A 21500-nucleotide genomic window follows, 5' to 3' on the forward strand; every position below is an offset into this window, starting at 1 on the left:
ATTGTTTTACTATAAATATTTTATTTAAAAGTTAAAACAAATGTTAACATTGATCTCTAATTTTCCTTCTGAGTCATATGGAGGAGATCAAGTGTTAGAGTTTCCATCTATAATACCCATCTGGTGCTGGAGGAAAAATGACCTCATCTTGCTCATTACCTCAGTTACCTGGCTCTTAAGTTTTCAGCTCTCTGACTAAAGTATTATTAGTTACCTAACTGCAACTCATGGCAAAGCACTTTAACAAACTATGAGTGAAAATGTGGATCCATTAGCACAAATTATTTATCCATAAACTATTTTAAGATTCGTTGTTTTACATACTTTCCAGAAAATCAGTAAGCAGAGGATTGGCCTCTTTCTTAATAGATGCATTTTTGCAATGAGCTAATGACATTATTCAGAATGTCCTTCTACATTTGATAATGTCCTACAAACAATGGGGATTTTCATAAACATTTACAAGGATTTACAGTTCCTGTCCACCTAGAGGACTTCTATCTCAGCAAAGGGTGAGGACCCTAGAAAAATATTCACACAGTAATGTAGGTTATCTTCCAGGAGGTTTTATGAAGAATAATTCTTGACAGATGGACACCTAATCTGTGTGTCAGTAACTGCAAACATCTATCTGGTGCCTGCTCTGTGCATGGCACGTTACCTGGTCCTTAATTATAACATATGGAAGAGGCAAGTCTCTACTCAGATAGGAAGAAAGAAGCATACTCTAGTAGGACTTTAAGAAAAATAATGAACAGGGGCTCCTGGGTGGCGCAGTCGGTTAAGCGTCCGACTTCAGCCAGGTCACGATCTCGCGGTCCGTGAGTTCGAGCCCCGCGTCAGGCTCTGGGCCGATGGCTCGGAGCCTGGAGCCTGGAGCCTGTTTCCGATTCTGTGTCTCCCTCTCTCTCTGCCCCTCCCCCGTTCATGCTCTGTCTCTCTCTGTCCCAAAAAAATAAATAAAAAACGTTGAAAAAAAAATAATGAACAACTTTAAAAGGCTAGCAAGATTGTGCAGGCAATGAATGCTTTGGAGATCTTTGCTCACTGTATGACCTTTTGTACTATCTGTTTGTTCTTTCCCAATGCTCTTTGGGCATTCCATAACATATGCCATGGAGCGATGGCAGGCGAGGAGGCTAGGTTTGAAAGACTCAGGTCTCCAGCCTTTTCAGAGCCTACTCCATAATCACTTTCTGTCAGAAAATTTTTCAAAACATATTCCCCAAATGCTTCTCAGTGGAAAGGAAGAAGTCTGTTTAGACTTCTAAATGGACATAGAATAGCCATCTTATTCAAATGTACTGTTATCCCATAATGCTTTACTTGACTCTGCAAAATTACCCCCCCAAAAAACCAAAGGGTGCATTCTCAGGATCCTGCCTCAATACTGAGAAAGCTCCTAATGACTTTTTTCATGACTTTGTGGAGCCATGAATATCCAGAAGCCTCCTAATGACTCTTTCCAAATTTTGTGGAGGCTGAGAGGGATGGCAGCTCTGCTCTAATAGCTTTTTTGACATTTGAAATGGATTCTGATGTTTGTTATGTGGATTAAAATGGAAGATATTTACTTAACAGCATTAGTAACGGTAAAAGTTCTGAATAAGATTTCATCAGAGATTGAGGGCATGATTTAGTGAAAAGATTTCTATATGGGTGTGGGAAGTCTCGAAGTCTATCCAGTACTGGCTCTGCCATTAACTAGTTCTAAATGTGTATGTCTAATAAATAATAATAATGTAGTAGTATCCCATTATAGTGTTAATTGCAATATATATTTGAAAGCATTCATGGTGTTATATGCTCATTTGCAACAAAATATAATACCTTTAATACTGAATAACAACTAACCACTTCAACAAACCATCTTTGGGTTTTCAAAAATATATGTTGGAACATATATTTGGAATATATATTTTCAAAATATATTTTCAAAATATATGTTGGAACATACCTTGTTGGACACAAAGTAGATGCTCAATAAATGTCTAATTTGAATGACCTGCAAATAATGTATACTCACTTTCTTTATCCATGGCCCTATTTATTTTCTCGTAATGTTGTATATACCCTGAATTTAGAAAGTAAATCACTTTTAAATTCAAATTCTCACTTATGCTAGAACATATTGTTAATACAATATTTAAATGTTTTAGAAATGCTTTTCAGTGTAGGGGTGCCTGGCTGGCTAAGCCGGTTGAGCATTTGACTCTGGATTTCAGTTTGGGTCATGATCTCATGGTTTGTGGGATTGAGCCCCACATCGCTTGGGATTCTCTCTCCTTCTCTCTCTGCCTCTCTCCCACTTGTGCTCTCTGTCTCTCTCAAAATAAATCAATAAATAAACATTTAAAAAAAGAAATGCTCTTCAGTGTATGTTAAAAAGCGCTGAATTCATTTAAAGCCTTTTAGTAGTGAGAATATTACCTAAAAGTTAGCTTAAAACAAATTCAGTCCTTTTTTTGTATAGATTATGTATATACAGCCCAAAACAGCTTTAAAATGTAAAACACAGCCAGTTTGGAGATATGTTAAACAACCAAATATTCAAATCAAGATATTTAAAAATATCTGGATAAATAACACTTTCAACTTTCACATGCCTAATTGGTGATGTACATTATATTACCATGTATTTTTTTCACCCATACAAATCCTTTGGTCAGTGGGACATTTCTGAACTGCAGTTCCCGAATTACACTTAGCTTCTGAATTGGTCTATCTTCTGATCCAGATTTGCTAATAACAAATAGTTTGAGAAGCATTATATTATACTAATTTCTCTAGCAACCAGAACTACTACATTTTTTCCCCAACTCCTGCTGTCCTTCAAGCTTAGAAATGTCAAAATAAAAGAGACATAATTATGAAAAGAATGTTGTGAGGATAATGGAAATACATGTAGTATTTTCAAACTCTGATGGTGGAGGAGAACCAAAGGGCTTCCATTTTCAGAGAGCAGTGGTGAATACAAAGAGATCTACTGGGGCCAGGTCTTGGGGTGGCAGTAAGGAAATCCATAAGCAATTATCACACACACAGTGATAAATACCCAGGTTTATTGTTTTCCTTCTCTGCCTTAACAGAAATATATATATATACACACATATATATATATATATACATATATATATACACATACATATATATATGTATGTATATGTATGTGTATATATATGTATATATATGCATATATATATATATACACATATATATATATATATATATATATATATTTTTTTTTTTTTTTTTCCTTCAATGGGACATCTCACACTACCCAACCACCTCCTCAACTCTCTCTTGCCCAGCAGAGAATTAATCATGGAGCAAGAAGGGGAGTGAAGAACAAAGTACTGTACAAATCTAACATTAATAAAAGAAAGAAACCTAGCATCCTGTGAACAGGATGTTGCAGGATCCACGGCAAGGAGCTAAAGCCAATCTATGGACTGTGGAGGAGAGTGGGGGCGGTGGGGGGGAGGTCATCAGCAACACTTAGAGCTTTCGTGGGAGGGCTCCATGATGGCTCTGAGAAGGTTGGAGGGAGGTGTGAGTCCTCACTCAAAACGCATTCACAAGACCAGGAATTCGGTGAGAAGAGCACTAAGCAAAGCAAGACTTGAGTCTAGTTCTGGCTCCTCCACTAGTGAGTTTTATAACCTTGAGTCTCTAATCCCCTCTGACCCTGAGTTCTCTTCCATCTTTCCTACCTCCTGTCCGGGTTATCAATGAGGCTCAAATGCTTTAGGAATACTGTCAAGCGATAAAGCTCCACACAAATGGAAGGATTAGTTTACTGAACACCTATGTGCTAGAGGCTGTGAGGGCACCATTAAGGTCACAAACCTGAATCACATTCAGATCCTGCCCTCAGGAACAGATCTCGAAGGGCGGGCAAATCAGCAAGTCACCGGGGGTTCTACTGCAAGGCGAAGAGAGGTTAATATTTTGATCAGTTCAAAAAATCTCCCTCACTGTCTCCTTCCTGAAGAGGGGCGGGCCTATGAGAACCCCTCCCGGCGGTTTCCAACGGTCCAGGAGCAGGGTTTGGTGGAGGACGCCAGGAGGGAGCGACCCCAGGCCCGCTTGGGCGTAGAGCAAGCCCCAGGCCTGGTGGGGGTGTGACGGAGATGTAAAGTCTTAAGTGCCAGACTGGAAGGAGTCAGGGGTCGAGCGAGGAGTCCAGCCAGTCTCCCTACCTTCCCTCGACCGCTTCTAGGCGCGGATGCACTGCAGTCGGCCCGCAGGTAGCACTCGCGTCCTGCCCGCGGACCAGGCCCACCCACTCCCCGGCTGTAGCCTAGCCCTCCGTTTCCTAGGCGATGGGCTCGCGAGGGCTTCCCCCCCGCCACTCCGCCACGCGCCGCCGCGACCCACGGGCCGGGCGCGCCACCTGGTGGTCGCACGGGGAAGAGTCCAGGCGAAGGGCACGCACGGCCGCCTTCGCAGCCGAGATCGCGTCCTCCCGCCTTCTCCCCGCGTGATTTTGACCGCCACGACTCCCCTGTTGATTCCGTGAAACACACAACTCCCTCCTTGCCTCCCTGGAGTGGCAAACCGGTAAGTGGTGAGTTGTGTGGAGACGTGACAGCCGGCTCTGCTCTGTGACCGTGAGCGGGTCACGTGGGTCTGTGTGTCTGTTTCTTCCGCTGTAAACTGAGGCACAGACCGCTCTGGGTTTCCTAGCAGCTCACGGGATGGGGAAAGGGGTGTATGCGCGTGGAGGGCTTCTGCCGCACTCTGCCCTTCAGCGACCAAGGCTTGTCTTCTCTCTGCTCTTGTTTTGTGTAAAAGTTCCTTCGGGTTTGGCTCCAGACAGAATTGCAACCCCCTGGATTAAGTGCTTGTATGATAATGTCCAGCTCTGAAAGATCCTGAAAGATCTGAAAGATCTTGCCTCTTTTGCTTCTCGCTTTACTTTTTTTGCTCCTAAACCTCGAGAAGCCAACGCAGGTTCGTCTTTGCCCCTCCTGATACTTTTTGCAGCTCTGTCCTCATTTGAGAAAAGAATATCACCACACACCTACATCTTTTAAGGTTCCCCTTTCCTCTTCTGCATTTTTCCTCATCTGCCTCGAGACAACAATTTCTTACGCCCTGGCACCACCTACTTAGGCCACTAACCTCTGACTCAGTTATTTATCCCTCTGTCCTGGGGAGACGAAGTGAGGCGCTCCCTGGAACCTCCACTCTTATTAGTCACCCAGTTTGGCATTCTTGAATTCGATTTTTAAAAACTAGTTTATCATATGTTTTCTAACTAGTGCTGTGTTATATTAATAACAAATTCAGAACTTCTTAAAAGAAGGGAATTGAAGCAGTTAATACGCATATTAGCTTTTGGCTGAGAGAGTTTTTCTCATCAGTAAAAAGTCATCCAAAAAATAACCAGTTTGAGACAATTTATGTGTTTTACCTCATTTGGACCTTCCTTTATTTCCATCAGTGTTGTGTATTTGTTAAATGCCAGCAGGTTGCTGGGATCTACAAATATGATAAAGGTTTTCAAGTACTTGGTCTTAACTAGAATACCAACAGGTGGGATTATGGGGTAAAAATATTAGAGTGCTGTTGCAGGAGAAAAAAAAAAGCTACCACCAAAATTTTTGAAGCGTGGGGATTATTTTTGTTAAATGGAAAAACAATTTTGTGATTATTCAGTACGTTGAACTCATTCCCAAATCATTTCCTATAAATCTTAGACCTGCTTCTTCCATGAGAGCCTGGATCCAGGGTCAAAAATGTACTCTTATCCCCTCATTTATCTCCTGGGCAGTTTTTGTTATGGTATTTGCCAGTTAGTGGTCAAACAGTGAAGCCAGATAATCATTTGCCAAGTTTCCTCATTTGACTTTGGTTTTCTGTTAGCTCTGCCATGTTGAGTGATGTAGAAATACAGGTAGGAGAGTTTCTGTGGTAGAAAGAGCCAGATATGTTGTCTGATTTGGCAAAATGCCAGAGAACCTGTTTGGTATGCACAGTTGCTAAACATTTTATACTTTTTCAAAATTTTCACCCACTTTTACTGAGGATCGCTACCTCTGCAAACAGACCCTACAGCAATCAACTAAATGCATTCATGTTAAATCTCACAATAATTTTTAGACGCCTGAGCTAGTGATTAACATATTGACTTTGTAAACCAGTTAAAACTTTTAGTAAATCAGAAAGTTTACTGAAAATAAGGTTACTTTTCAGAAACAGAAAAACCCTGATAACTTCTTATTCAAAAACTTTGTTCCTGACAAATATGAGATAATTAAATAGGTGTTTTGCCAAAAAAAAAAAAAAAAAAAGTCGGGGTGCCTGGGTGGCTCAGTCAGTTAAGCCTCTGACTCTTGGTTTCTGTTCAGGTCATGATGTCACGGTTTTGTGAGTTCGAGCCTCACGTTAGGTTCGGTGCTGAAAGTGTGCAGCCTGTTTGGGATTCTCTCTTTCTCTCAATCTCTCTCTGCCCCTCCCCCACTCACGCTGTCTCTGTCTCAATAATAAATAAATAAACTTAAAAAAAAGTCATGAAGTAAAATATTCTCTTGAGAGGAAAGGCTTACATTACCTTTATGCAGACACTGTAACAAACCCATAGAGGGGATTGTGTTGTGATGCAACATCCATTGGCATGTTTCAATATTGTAAAATGGGATTGTTTCCCATCTAACTTATATGGGTCCTAACTTTTTCTTTTAGGCCAGAGACATAGCTCTGCAATCTCTCCTCATATCTTCATTTCTTCACACCGAGTTTAACTTGAATGACCAGAACTCTGGCAAAAAGAGATCACATCTCTTTTTTTCCCCACATACCTCCTCCTCCTTACTAATTTTTTATGATCTCTTCATTCTCTCTGAGGGAGAGGAGCCCAGAATGGTAAGCAGGAGCCAGCATGCCATCTCCCAGGAGCCTGAGCCAGGTAATATGGACCATGCCTAAGGGCTTTGGTGTCTGATGTCATGAGACCAGTTCAGCTACAGTGAGTTGCTATGCGTTTGGCAGTTTTAAAATATGACTACATAGGTAAATGTACAGATCAATAGAATGTGACAAAAATATCCAGAAATAGATACACAAAAATATATATACATATATTTACATATATTTGACTATATATTTTATTTTATATATATACATACACACACATATAGGTAGTTGCTTCAGACAGAAGTGGCAAGCTAAATAAAAGAGGCAAGGATAGTATTTTCAACAAAGGCTACTGTAACTATTGCATATGTTTGGGAAAAAAATGAGTCTTGACCTGACTATGCACCTTGAAAAAATTAACGCAAAGTGAATCATAGATCTGAACATAAAAGCTAAAACTATAAAACTTCTGGAGTAAAACATAGGAGAAAAATCTTTGTGATCTTGAGTAGGCAAAGATTTCTTTTATAGGACACCAAGAGCATGAATTAAAAAAAAAGAAAATAATAATTTGGACTTAATCAAAATTAAAAACTTCTGCTCTTTAGTCAGTTTGAAGAAGATGAAAAGGCAAGCCAGTCTGGAGGAAAATATTTCTTTACAAAAATGTTTTAATGTTTACTTTTGAGAGAGAGAGAGAGAGAGAGACAGAGTGCGAGTGGGGGAGGGGCAGAGAGAGAGGGAGACACAGAATCTGAAGCAGGCTCCAGGCCCTGAGCTGTTAGCAAAGAACCCAACACAGAACTTGAACTCAAGAACCATGAGATCATGACCTGAGCCGAAGTCAGACGCCCAGCTGACTGAGCCACCCAGGTGCCCTGAGGAGGAGAGTATTTTAATACATAGACCTGACAAAAGGCTGGTATCTGTAATTTGTAAACAACTTCTAAAGCTCAGTAGTGAGAAAATAACCAGTTACAAATGCCAAAAGATTTGAATAGACACTCCACAAAAGAAGATATATCAGTGACCAATTAGTACATGAAAATATGCTCAACATCATTAGTCATCAGGGAAATGCAAATTAAAACCCCAATGAGATACTGCTACACGCCCAATAGAATCGCTAAACTTAAAAAGACTGACAATCCCATGTGTTAGCAAGGGTGGGGAGCAATTAGAACTTTCATATATTCTTGCTGGGAAAATAAGATGGCACAACCATTGTGGAAAGCAATTGAGTGGTCTTTTATAAAGTTGAAACATCTATCTCCAGTATGACCCAGCAACCCCACTCCTAGATATTTATTCAAGAGAAATGAAAATGAATGTTCATAACAGCTTTATCATAATAATCTAAATCTGGAAACAACCCAGATGTCCATCCACAGGTAACTGCTAAAACAAAACATATATAGACATACAACAGAAACTACTTAGCAATAAAAAATAAATGAACTATTGATTCATGCAACAAACAACATGATGGGTCTCAAAAGAATTTAGCTAAGTGAAAAGCCAACTGTAAAAAACCATATATGGTGTCACACAAAATTCTAGAAGAGCCTGAAAGCAGATTAGTGGTTGCCTGGCACTAGGAGGGAAGGGTAAAGGGATTGACTGCAAGGAGGCAGAAGGGAACTTTGGGATGAAGGAAATGTTCTGTAGCTTGATGGTGATGGTAGTTACAGGGTAATACATAGTCATGTGTTAAAACTTGCCAAATTGCATATTTAAATTGGTGCATTTTATTGCATATAAATTATACCTTAATAATTAATTTATTTTTAAAAGAATAGCTATAAATTCTTTGATATTCCTCCCATCAAGAGGTGGAGTCACTTCTTGAATCTAGGTGGTCTTATGACTGCTTCAACCAAGAGAATATAGTAGAAATGACTATGTTATTTCCAGGGCTAGGTCATAAAAAGTACAGCTTCTTCTGGGTTCTTTGGGGATACTTGTTCTGAGGGAAGCCAACTGCCATGTAAAGTTCATCTACTTGGAGACAGCCATTCTGGAGAGGCCAAGTGTAGGCTCTGTGGTAATCTATTCCAACGGAGACTACTTTCTAGCCCAAAAAGTGCCCAAGATGTGAGTGAAGCTGTCTTGGATCCTCCCAATCGGCCCATCCACCAGCTGAGTAATGCTGAGTTGTGCCATAGTTGATGCCACAAGCACCAAGAGGTCGTCAGTTGCTATCCTGCAGAATCTGGGATACGATTGTTTAAAGCTTCTAAGTTTTGATAGTGTATTAGTTATCCATTACCATATAACAAATTACTCCAAATTTAATGGTTCAGGACAACAGCAATCACTTATTATCTCACAGTGCCTATGGATCAGGAGTTTGGGAGCAAGTTGATTGGGAAGTTCTAAGTTAGGGTATCTCATGAGTTCAGATGTTGGGCAGATTCTGTCCCTGCCTGAAGAAGCTTTCAGTCTAGGGGGAGTGAGGAGTAGACAAGTTAATAGGCAATCACAACACATTCGGCTGGTCTGTGGAATAGGGGTAAAAGCCCCTGAAAAGGGAAAACCTAACCCAGTCTTGAGGGTCAGGAAAAAATTCCTAATGAGGTCTAAACAGAGACTTGACAATGAGCAGGCATTAGTCAGTTTGGAGGGTTGGATGTGAAGGGGGCTGGAACAGAGTGATGGGTATGGGCAAAGGCCTAGAGGTAAAGATGAAAATGATGTGTTTTTTGGAGCTGAAAGAAATTTACAAATGCTTAGAGAATAGGTTCCCAGAGAAAGGAGAGGAGCTAGCCAGTAGTCACAGGTCCTCTGAACCATCTTTCATGGTGACAAAAGTTCACTCTGGCTACAGTGGGAAGGGGTTGGGAGAGGTCAAGAAGGGGACATGGTCCAGGATGAACTCCACTGATCATACTTCTTTCTTCTGCCTAAGGGCCTCTCACTTAGGTCTAGTTTCTTGTCCAAGACACCGCCTCTGCCTTTTGCAACATTGCAATGATTGGCAAAAAGAATGACCTCATCTCTCTGGCTCAATCTTGCCCAATCTCTGGAACCTTCTATGACTCAGGTGAGATGCTCACCCCCACACCAGGAAGTAGTCTATGAAACTTTGCCTCCAACAAACATATTAAAAGAATTAGAACATAGGGAGCGACACTACCTCACATCTGGAGAATGAGGCAGTATGGATTCTGACTTCCATCTTTTAAGAACTGTGTTTGTATAATTGTTTTCAGTTGCTTTTTTTTTTTTTTTACTGTGGTAAGAAACACAACCTAAGATCTACTCTCTCACAAAATTTTAAGTGTATATTGTTGTTAACCATAGGTGCTGTATTTAGTAGCAGATCTCTCCAATTTATGCATCTGACATAACTGAAACTTTATACCTTTTGAACCGCAATTACCCATTTTCCCTCTCCAAAGCCCTTGGCAACCACCAATCTACTCTCTGCTTCTATGAGTTTGACTATTTTAGATCCCTCATATAAGTGTATTCATGCAGTATTTATCCTTCTGTGTCTGACTTATTTCACTTAGCATAATGTCCTACAGGCTATTGTTGCAAGTGGCAGGATTTTTTTCTTTTTCTAAAGCTAAATAATATTCCATTGTATGAATATACCATGTTTTCTTTTTTTTAATTTAATTTAATTTTTTTAATATTTATTTATTATTTAAAAAAATTTTTTTTAACGTTTATTTATTTTTGAGACAGAGAGAGACAGAGCATGAATGGGGGAGGGTCAGAGAGAGGGAGACACAGAATCTGAAACAGGCTCCAGGCTCTGAGCTGTCAGCAGAGCCCGACGCGGGGCTCGAACTCACGGACTGCAAAATCATGATGTGAGCCGAAGTCGGACGCTTAACTGACTGAGCCACCCAGGCACCCCTATACCATGTTTTCTTTCTCTATTCATCCATCAAGGGACATTTAGGTTGTTTCAATATTTTGGTTATTATGGATGATGCTGGAGTGAACATGGGAGTGTAGATAACCTCTTTGACATCCTGATTTCAATTCTTTTGGGTAAATATTCCAAAATGGGATTGCTAGATTATGTGGTAGTTCTATTTTTAATCTTTTGAAGAACCTCCATACTGTTTTCCAAAATTTGAATATGCAATTCAATAGCTTCCCTGTCTGTTAGAAACAATGATTTAGAATAGACTGTGGGGGCACCTGGGTGGCTCAGTCACTTAAGTGTCTGACTTTTTATTTTGGCTCATATCATGATCACATCAGGCTCTGCACTGACATCATGGAGCCTGCTTGGGATCCTCTCTCTCTCTCACTCTTGCTCTCACTCTCTTTCTCTCTTTCTCTCTCTGCCCCTATCTCTGTGCCTCTCTCACACTCTCTCAAAATAAATAAATAAACATTTAAAAAAAAGAGAGAGAGAATAGACTGTGGGAAAATGTGCCATATAAAAATATCACCAGAAAAAGTGTTTGATACAGATAGTATGTGTTAAAAACCTAAATAATAGTTTTCTTAAAGTTCTCAAAACTTTTGACTTAACAGACTGGATCATACCAGGAATAGAAAATATATAACATTGAATAATATCAGTATTAATCTTTCCAAATAAATGTATAAGTTTAATGCAGATCTATAAAAAAAATGTTTGCACTACTGTGTATCAGTATTAGCAAATCCAAGATGGTGTGCTATATTTTTAAATAAAAAGGGGCACCTGGGTGGCTCAGTTGGTTGAGCATCTGACTTTGGCTCAAATCATGATCTTGCAGTTCATGAGTTCGAGCCCCACGTTGGGCTCTGTGCTGACAGCTCAGAGCCTGGAGCCTGCTTCAGAGTCTGTGTCCCCCTCTTTCTCTGCCCCACCCCTGCTTGTGGTCTGTCTCTCTCTGTCTTTCAAAAATGAATGAACATTAAAAAAAATTAAAAAAAATAATGAGGTTTTGGGTTACTCTCTATGTTACATATGGTGTTGAGGAAATACTAAATATTTTACTTTTTATTCAGCACACTGGCTGAGAACATCATTGCAAAAGACCACATTATATGCTTCCATTTAAATGATATGTCCAGAGAAAGCAAATCTGCGGAGACAGAAATTGAGAGACTTCAGTTGGGGCTTTACCACAGTAGGGTCACCAGCAGGGGGACCACTTGGAAAGAGAGTTGTTCAAATGAGGGATGAGGAGCTGAACAGAGGGCTGCAGAGAGAATAACCTTTGGTCCCTGGAATCGAAAGACTCTACTACTGAATGCACCTGACTTTGGGAATTGCACATTGTGAAGTCTGGTGAGACTAAGAGTCATAGGATACAGAACCATGTTTTGTTGATTCTTATTTTAAACATGAAATTTGGACTAGGACAGTCTAGAGTTTTTCTGAAGCTGCTGACCAGCTGTGAACTTGGATAAATGACCTCCTTTCTGTACCTTAATTTCCTCGTCTGTAAATGGAGATAATATTTCATACCTCTCAGGGCTGTTCTGAAGATTAAACACCTAGTGCAATTCTTGGCCTATAGTAGGTTCTCAATGGATATTAGTTCTCCCTCATACTCCTTCTGAAATGTTATTTTAGAGAGAATTCCAGAAAATAGGAAAACGTGGAGCTCTTCTGGGTCACATTTCCCATGTGGTTGGAGAGGGCTTGCTCCACGCAGTTTGCAGCTATATCTGGTGGGACCCAAATATGCATCTCTAACCCAGCTCCAAACCTGTGTACCCAGCTGCCTACTCAGCATTAATTAGATGTCTCACAGGCACATCATGCCCCAAACACATTATCTCTTACCCCTCCAACTTGCTGATCCTCAAAGCTATGATCCACATTGAGTAAATAGCGTCAGCATTCACCTAGCTGTTCAAGCCTGAAGATTTGACTCTTTCCTTTTCCTCAAATCCCAAATGAAACGAGTCTTCAAGTTCTGACAGTCTATCTAGTGATTTGGTACATTGAACCTATTCATTAATTTTCATCCAAAAATATTTGTTGAGCAGTTACTATGGACTAGGCATCATGTCAGGCTCTGTCTTCACTGCTTCCTCCCTAGTACTGATCACAATCTTCTTCTGACTTGACTGAAGAAATAGCTTCCCTGTTAGTTGCCCTGAATCAGCTTCTTACGTCTTTGAATCTTTTCTCCACATGCTACCAGAGATTCGTTCCTTTGGCTTAAGACTTTAAATGGCTTCCCACCTGGCACAGCTGGTAAGACTTTCTAAGATCCAGGCCCACTAGGCATAAGTCTGGTTCCCTGATATATGCTCCAGTCATTGGTGGGGTTCCCCCCAAAACAAATCCTGAGACTAGGAATTGAGTGCAAGTGGTTTATGTGGGGGGTAATCTCAGGAAGCTGTGGTAGGAAGATAGAGGAATGGGGAAGGAAGAAAAAGAAGGCTATTCAGAGTGCCTTAATGAATGGATTCATGGGAGATGAGTGACTGGGGCTCAGTCTCACTGGGGAACTCTGGGAGACAGTATACACCATAGCCTGAATTGTGTTCCCCCAAATCCATATGTTGAAGCCTTCATCCTCAATATGCCTATATTTGGAGATAGGGACAATAAGGAGATAATTAAAAATTAAGGAGGGCCTATAATGAGATCATAAGGGTGGGGCCTTGATGCAGTAGCATTAGTGTATTTCTAAGAAGTAACACCAAGGAGCTCCCCTGAGGTCTTTCTTTCTCTTCGTGAGAGAGCACACAAAGAAGAGGTCACGTGAACACGCAGTGATAAAGTGGTCATCCACAAGCCAGGAAGAGAGGTTTCACCAGAAACCACCCATGCTGGCACCCTGATCTCAGCCATCCAGCCTCCAGAACTGTGAGAAAATACATTTCCGTTGTCTAAGCCACGCAGTCTATGGCATTTTGTTATGGCAGCCCAGGCTTAGATAGTATAGAACACCCAGAGGGTGAGGGAACTGCGTAGTTAACTCTCAAGTCTTATTCACCATGGGTTGAGGACCGCTCCTGAGGGCACTGATTCCTTGGCACTGACGGCCTGCACCATACTAGGGCCGAGCATGCTCCTGCCTGCTGTGGGCCAGAGAAGCCTTACTCAGCCTGAGAGTCTCTTGCAGGAAGAAGCCTTTGGCTTGCCCGGTGGGTGCTGAGGGGATGTGAGCAGGGCAGTAGTGGCCTCCACAGCCCCCAGTTTACTTTCCATCCGTAGCTCTGCTTATTCTTATCATGACTCATTCAGCCAATGTGCTAGCTCTGTAAGGCTATAGACAAGATCTCTCTGCTTCACAAATGTATTGGCAATGCCTAGCACAGAGCTTGACAAGTAATAGTTGCTCAAGAGATATTTAATGAATGTTTGGATAAATAAATAAATGATGATGCTTTTCAGAAAGTAACCCAGGGGGCACCTGGGTGGCTCAGTCAGTTAAGTGTCCGGCTCTTGGTTTTGGCTCGGCTCATGATCTCATGGTTCGTGAGTTCAAGCCCCATGTCGGGCTCTGCACTGGCAGTGTGGAGCCTGCTTGGGATTCTTTCTCCTTCTCTTTCTTCCCCTCCCCTGGTCTCTCTCTCGCTCAAAAAAATAAACTTAAAAAAAAAACAAACCAGAAAGTAAGTAAGGCATGTCATGCTCTGTATCTGACAAATAAATTACACATGGAGCATAAAACCTCTAAGTTATTGTGACACCTAAATCTCTATATTCACATAAATTACTGAACTCTCTTTACAGTAGCTAATTAAAAGCTTTACTGTGCTTTTTAAATAAAGCTTAAGGTGTAAATTTTTATTCTTTTGCAACAAATCCTAACACCTTTTTTCTAGACCCAGGCCATTCCACATGTTGTGCTGGGTTTGGAAAGGATAAAACACACACAGCCCACCCTGCACAACAACAACCGGGCTCAGCCACATGACTCTCTGGAAATGGCTCCCAGCTCCCCACAGTTTGAACATAAATAAGGTGGAGCACACGAAGTTGAAGGCAGCATTACGGAACTCAGACCTACTCCTGTGAGCACTGGGAAGTATGGAAGGTGCCCTGCCATAAAAGTAAGACTTCAGAAATATTAATGAACAGTGATACCTAGGTGGGAGTGGAATGGGGAGAGGCTGGAGGCTGGGACACAAGATAGGAGCAAAGAGCACTGAGACAACATGGCTGAACAGAAACTTGTGAGCTGTGTGACACTTTCTTATGGGGCCAGTAGCCTGGTTGGAGACAGATGAATCACAGCAGTGAATGAATCAAAGTATATACAGTATGCAAATACAGTTTAGGTTTTAATCGAACTCCCTTACAAGCCCTCTTCTGTTAATCTTTGAAGTTATTTCCTAAGACACCAAAGGGGTATTTGTAAAAAAAAAAAAAAGTTATAAGTCATCACAAAGGTTCCCTATAAATAATCAAGAGTGCAAGTTCTCACAACTGTGTAACTTGAAAAGGGAGGTAAAATGGCACTGATTTTTGTGTCCATGGAATGATGCCTGAATGTTGTGTGCATACAGCACATGACTTTCTCTGAAACTAAGAAATTGTTTCCCTTAAAACTTTGCTTAAGTTTAAGCAAATATTTAAATATTCCTTTTCACATGTTCTGCATCTTGACTGTAGTGGTGATTACATGATGATATTCATGTATCAAAACTTCTCAAGCTCTATATTTAAAATTGATGACTTTGGGGACACCTGGGTGGGTCAGTCAGTTAAGTGTCTGACTTCAGCTCAGGTGATGATCTCGCAGTTTGTGGGTTCAAGCCTCATGTAGGGCTCTGTGCTGACAGCTCAGAGCCTGGAGCTTGCTTCAGATTCTGAGTCCCCTCTCTCTCTGCCCCTCCCCTGAGCGCGCTCTCTCTCTCTCTCTCAAAAATAAGCATTAAATAAATTAAAAGTAAATAAAATTAGTGACTTTGTATGTAAATTATGCCTCAATAAAGCTGGTTTTTAAGAATTGAATAAAGGTTGGGGCGCCTGGGTGGCGCAGTCGGTTAAGCGTCCCGACTTCAGCCAGGTCACGATCTCGCAGTCCGTGAGTTCGAGCCCCGCGTCAGGCTCTGGGCTGATGGCTCGGAGCCTGGAGCCTGTTTCCGATTCTGTGTCTCCCTCTCTCTCTGCCCCTCCCCCGTTCATGCTCTGTCTCTCTCTGTCCCAAAAATAAATAAAAAACGTTGAAAAAAAATTTTTTTTAAAAAAAATAAAAAATAAAAAATAAAAAAAAAGAATTGAATAAAGGTCAAATCTATCCAGAGATGAATCCAGACAAATAAGAATACATATGTATGATTGTACTTACATAAAACTCTCGAAAATGCAAATGAATCTACTGTGATGGAAAGCAGATCAGTGATTGTTTCATTGAGGATGGGGTTTTATATACCTCATAGTGCTATCTATACATACATATATGGCACTATGAGGTTGAGAGACTTCTAGTTAAACATAGTTGAGTTTGTCTCCTCCTACTGAAACATGACTAAATAGGAAGAGGTGGGGCGGGGTAGAGTTGGAGGGAGTGTAAATCCACAAAGACTGATAAAATTAGAAAGGAGATGTGAGCAAATTTTGAAAGGTGGAAAATCAGTGGAGGAGCAAAATGTAACTGACAGCAGAGGAGGCTACTATTGAGAGCCCATAGAGGATGCAGAACTTGAGGTGGTACCAGGTACACCAAAGGTGAGTGAGGTGCAAGGATTGGTTGAAGTTTTTATGCAGATATTGAAGCCAAAGCGTCTTCCCTATCCCTTGAAGTCAGGGAAACTACCCTCCACAGGTGATAGGAAGTATGTTCTCTGGAGACAATGAACCAGAGAGACCCAGACAGACTCAGGGACACAAGACATATAGGGGTGTGGTGGGGTTGGGTTAATGGCAGGAGACTGAAACATGCTGATTCTGGGAAAATTCAAGTAATAAACAAAGGTACCCTCAGCCTTCTTTCTCAGATCTACTCCCACAAAGACCCTTCTTCCAAAGAGCCATCAGGCATATGTCCCCCCAGGCAGGAAACTGGAGGCTGTTTCTCTAAAGAGAAAACACCTCCACATACTGACATTTGAAGGATCTAGCGTAGGAAAGCACTAAAGGAAATTCTAGCTGACAGCTGTGCTGTGGGCCTAGAAAGTAATTAGCCCATATGGAGTAGGAAAACTTGAGAGTTTGAGGGGGATATTGTCAGGGGGGAAAAAAAAGTGGAGCAAAAAGATTATTTGATATATTTTAGTGTCTGGAAAATAATAACAATAGGTGTTTGACAGGTCCAATCAAGCATTTGAATAGATTCATAGGAAACTGTGCAACTCAAAATAACAAGGTGGATAGTTAACTCCTGGAAAAAAAAAAGTTCAAGAAAGGAAACATAATTGTAGTAATTACCTTCTTCATCAGTGTATAATATTTGCATGCTTTTTTGTTATATAAGTAGTCAACTGATGATTTATCCCAAAATTTGGACGATGGGGGAGGGAGTAAGTGAGGTCAGAAGTTTTAAGAGAACTAAATTCTTATTGACTAGAACAAGAAATTAATTTATGTTAAAAGTGTTATTTCAAATTAGTTAGAAAGAAAGTTCTATTTAATAAACAGTGCTGGAATTTCTTTTTTTTTTTTTCTTTTTTTTTTAAACGTTTTTTATTTATTTTTTGGGGACAGAGAGAGACAGAGCATGAACGGGGGAGGCGCAGAGAGAGAGGGAGACACAGAATCGGAAACAGGCTCCAGGCTCCGAGCCATCAGCCCAGAGCCCGACGCGGGGCTCGAACTCACGGACCGCGAGATCGTGACCTGGCTGAAGTCGGACGCTTAACCGACTGCGCCACCCAGGCGCCCCTAAACAGTGCTGGAATTTCCAAATGCAGTCTATTAAAAGCAACATTTGACTCTTGTGTTAATATAAAATACAGATTAAAGTGAATTAATAAACATTAAAAAAATAAAGATTCTTCAAATAACCTTGAAGTACAAAAAGCCCTTCTAAGCAAGAGACAAACTGCAAAAGCCTTAAAGGCAAATGATACACAGATTTAACCTCCAAAGAATAAAAAATTCAGGAATGAGTGGCAAGTATCACCACAAATTCAGTTAAAACAGAAACAACAAACCTGGAGGAAAATACGTGCAATATATTTAAGAGATAAAGGGTTAATGCTATCTATCTACACATAAAATTTTAAGTTGTTCTGTGTTCTTTTTCAAATATATTTGATCAGTTTTAAAATATCTTGCTTCTTAATTGTACTTTTGATATTCTTATTTCTTTAAATGTATCAAACAAACTTATTTTATATTCTCAATCTGATAATTCTAATAATATCTGCAGTCTTTGCAGTTCTAATTCTGGTATACTTTATTGTTTATGCTAACACTTGCTCATGGCAGCTTGTTTCATGGTGTTTTCATTGTGAGTTCATGTCCATGGAAACCTTATTATGTGTGAACTTTCTGAAAGTTGGTTTTTGTCCCTGCAAGTTTGCTTTTACTAACCTAAATGCCTGAGAGCATTAACTAACCAAGAACCACTCTGAACAATATTTAGGTGTGATGAGGTTTTCTTGTGTTACATAGGCATGTAGATTCTGGTTCCAACCCTGCCCGAGGGTTGAGCTTGCAGTTTGCAATTCTCAAGGAAGACATTTTTCCTCCTGTACTGCCTGCTACCAGGTAAGTGGCTTTCCCTTAAATAGTCTTGCAAATCTGATTATGTCACCTCTCCTACTTAAAAAATTATAGATCCACTAATTTGTTGGGTCTTAGCTTAAGGATTATTTCCCTATGAATGCCTCCTCTGACTGCCTGCCCCCAAACTAGATCAGGTCCCCTTTCATGCTCTTACAGCACCTTGTACTTCTCCCGTAGGCATTAATAGCAATTGTAATCAATTATTTGTGCAACTGTATTTCATTGAAATAGTAAATTTCTTCATCACTGAAGAAATTTCGTATCAATTACTTTCACTGCTGTATCTTCAACATTAACTTAGGGTCCAGGGCATATTTGTTCAATAAATAAGAAATAAGGGACACCCGAGTGGCTCAGTCGGTTAAACATCTGAGTCTAAATTTCAGCTTAGGTCATTATCTCACAGTCATGGAATTGAGTCCTGCATCAGGCTCCATGCTGTCAGGGTGGAGTCTGCTTGGGATTCTCTCTCTCCCTCTCTCTGCTACTCCCCTGCTCATGCTTGTGCTCTCACTCTCAAAATAAATAAACTTTATAAAAAGCAAATTAACATTTTTGGGAATATTATATAATGGAGGGAATATAGTTCCCAGATCTGTCATGTCATACCCCTTAAATGTCTCTAAGTCTCAGTTGCTCACTTGTAAAATAGCATTAGTAACATTTACCTCATGGAATTGTTGTGAGGGTTACAACTGATATATTTAAAGAGCTACAAAATAGCCCCTGGCAATGACAGATCCTTAATGAGTGGTAGCTTTTATTATTATTAGCCAGCTATGTCTAAGTTCTTGGGAATTGGGCCAACCAGTTTTTTGAGCATACTCATATATAGCCATTTGAAATAGGGAGTAATTTAAAGAACTTTTAGCCCACAAGGAATCACTGCATCAATATGATAATTAATGCATTATTCCAGAAATTGGATTTTAAAATAATATAGACTTAAACTTGAGAATATTGCTTTAAAAAATAAGTGCACATGGTGGTTTCCTGGGTGCATATATATGTCAAAATTTATTAAGTTGTACACTTTAAATATGTACAGTTCATTATATGTCAGTTATCCCACAATAAGACTATTTTTTCAATAAAGAAAAAAATTAAGCCATCAATAACAAGTGGAATGAAATACATGTAATAGCTCTATTATTTAGGATGAAGTTTGATTCATTTAATTGTTTTTTTAACCAAAGGATCTGTATCTATTCTTTGGCTTCAATTTGAGGACAATTTAATTGCTTCTGACATAGTTCTTTTTTTTTCTTTTTCATTGAGATTTGCACGACAGTTTGACAAACGTCAATGCCTTCACTGCTGAAACTCCACTCCTCAAATGTAAATATTAGCTGAAAGTTAATCTTGCTTTAACAGTACAAAAGGAAACTTCTCTCCATTTCAGAATTGATAGTTTTAAAAATATTTATATTTATAGTGATGCCCTGAAAAATATGCATAATGTTTATTTATTTTTGAGAGACAGAGTGTGAGTCGGGGAGGGGCAGAGAGACAGAGGGAGACACAGAATCTGAAGCAGGCTTCAGGCTCTGAGCTGTCAGTACAGAGCCTGACGTGGGGCTCGAACTTGGGAATAGTGAAATCATGACCTAGGTCGAAGTCGGACACTTAACCAACTGAACCACTCAGGTGCCCCAATGCCAATTTTTTTTAAAGCTGGCATCCTTCACAAATATGACTGATGAACTTGGGCCTCTTTTTGAAGAGTGACTACTTAAGTGTACAGTCAGTGAATCATATTCACACATTCAACAGTCTCTATTTCTGCTGCTGTTAGGGCAGCAACAATTGTTTCACTTATTTAACACCCATCTTGTGCACCCTAAGTTGGTGTTAATGGTGAGATATGAGATATGAAAGGTGAGCAAGAACAGGTGTGAGTCAGCTGGGAAGTGATGCTTCTGTGAATTTGGTGAACAACTTATGAGATAGAGTGTCTTGGTTTGTTTTTTCCCAAAAGCAGACCCTGAAACAAGAACGTGGAATGCAGGTAGTTTATTTAGGAAGTGATCTCAGGAAGCACAAGTGAGGGAGTGGGGAAGGTGGATAGAAAGGGAGAAATGCCAACAAAGGGTGATGAATAAGTGAGTTACTGCTGTGTGAAACGGGGGCACAATCTCACTGGGGACCCTCTGAGGAGTCATTTGAACAAGCTTCAAAATTATTCCATCGAGGGGCACCTGGGTGGCTCAGACAGTTAAGCGTCAGACTCTTGATTTCAGCTCAGGTCATGATCTCATGGTTCATGAGAGTGAGCCCCATGTCAGTCTCTGCACTGATGGTGGGAGCTTGCTTGGGTTTCTCTCTCTCCCTCTTTCTGCCTACACCCCTCCCCCGCTTCTCAAAATAAATAAACTTAAAAAAATAATCCCACCGAGAGATAGGGAACCTGGAGTGTTTATCTGCAGATTCATGTCTTCATTGTTTGAAGGGTGCCCTGGAAAATGGGGACATTAATTACACACACACACACACACACACACACACACACACACACACGGAGTAAGCAAGCTCTTGTTGGCTAAAGAAAGTCCTCAGAGACACCAACGATATGCCATCCATTGAGATAGAAAGCTGGCTGTGTGCATGGAAACTGCCCACTGTAGATGCCAGTGAACTCAGAGGTTGGATGAGGGAGTATGAACTGGGACATGTTATCTGCTACATGGAGGGTTTGGGATCTTGATGTGATAGCATATCAACACTAGGTGTTGAGGAATGTATACTGACATGGTTAAAGCAATGGGTTTATAAATTCTGAAGGAGAAATTTTCCTTTACTGCTTTTCCAGAGTGAAATAAAATTGAGGAAATGCACAATTTGCTGGTCAATTCAATAGACTTTTCAGTTGTTTTGTACTCTGTAGACTGGTGGTCCAGCAGCATTAGTGTCATCTGGAATCTGTTGAGAATGCAAATTCCCAGGCTCCACCCCAACCCTATTAAATCAGAACCTCTGGACATGGGACCCAGAAATCTGTGACAAGCCCTGTAGGCGATCCTGATACACACTCAGGTTTTGTCTT

General features: G+C 40.5%; 2 protein-coding genes across 29 annotated transcripts in view; one reads left to right on the plus strand and one right to left on the minus strand.

Moving 5' to 3' along the window:
• The window catches only part of CCDC83 (coiled-coil domain containing 83), a 68093-nt gene that overhangs the window by 42542 nt on the left and 4051 nt on the right, over window positions 1–21500 (minus strand). For 3 of the 12 annotated variants that reach the window (XM_058687617.1, XM_058687616.1, XM_058687606.1), the window contains exons 1-2: window positions 4203–4334; window positions 3850–3925 (exon numbers count right to left, since the gene is read on the minus strand). The gene's annotated coding sequence lies outside the window, so the exon portion shown is untranslated. Of the gene's footprint in view, window positions 1–3849; window positions 4148–4202; window positions 4335–11812; window positions 11901–21500 lie in introns of those variants that run through there. The other 9 variants (XM_058687612.1, XM_058687610.1, XM_058687608.1 and 6 more) reach the window with 9 other exon arrangements.
• SYTL2 (synaptotagmin like 2) overlaps window positions 4427–21500 on the plus strand; it is a 153470-nt gene continuing 136396 nt past the window's right edge. For 4 of the 17 annotated variants that reach the window (XM_058687586.1, XM_058687582.1, XM_058687593.1 and 1 more), the window contains exons 1-4: window positions 4428–4563; window positions 6853–6913; window positions 9770–9904; window positions 18344–18439. The gene's annotated coding sequence lies outside the window, so the exon portion shown is untranslated. Of the gene's footprint in view, window positions 4564–6852; window positions 6914–9073; window positions 9905–14607; window positions 14836–18343; window positions 18440–19735; window positions 19796–21500 lie in introns of those variants that run through there. The other 13 variants (XM_058687597.1, XM_058687598.1, XM_058687600.1 and 10 more) reach the window with 9 other exon arrangements.

The sequence above is a fragment of the Neofelis nebulosa genome, chromosome 10 (genome assembly GCF_028018385.1).
Source record: "Neofelis nebulosa isolate mNeoNeb1 chromosome 10, mNeoNeb1.pri, whole genome shotgun sequence".
In the NCBI taxonomy this organism is placed as follows: domain Eukaryota; kingdom Metazoa; phylum Chordata; class Mammalia; order Carnivora; family Felidae; genus Neofelis; species Neofelis nebulosa.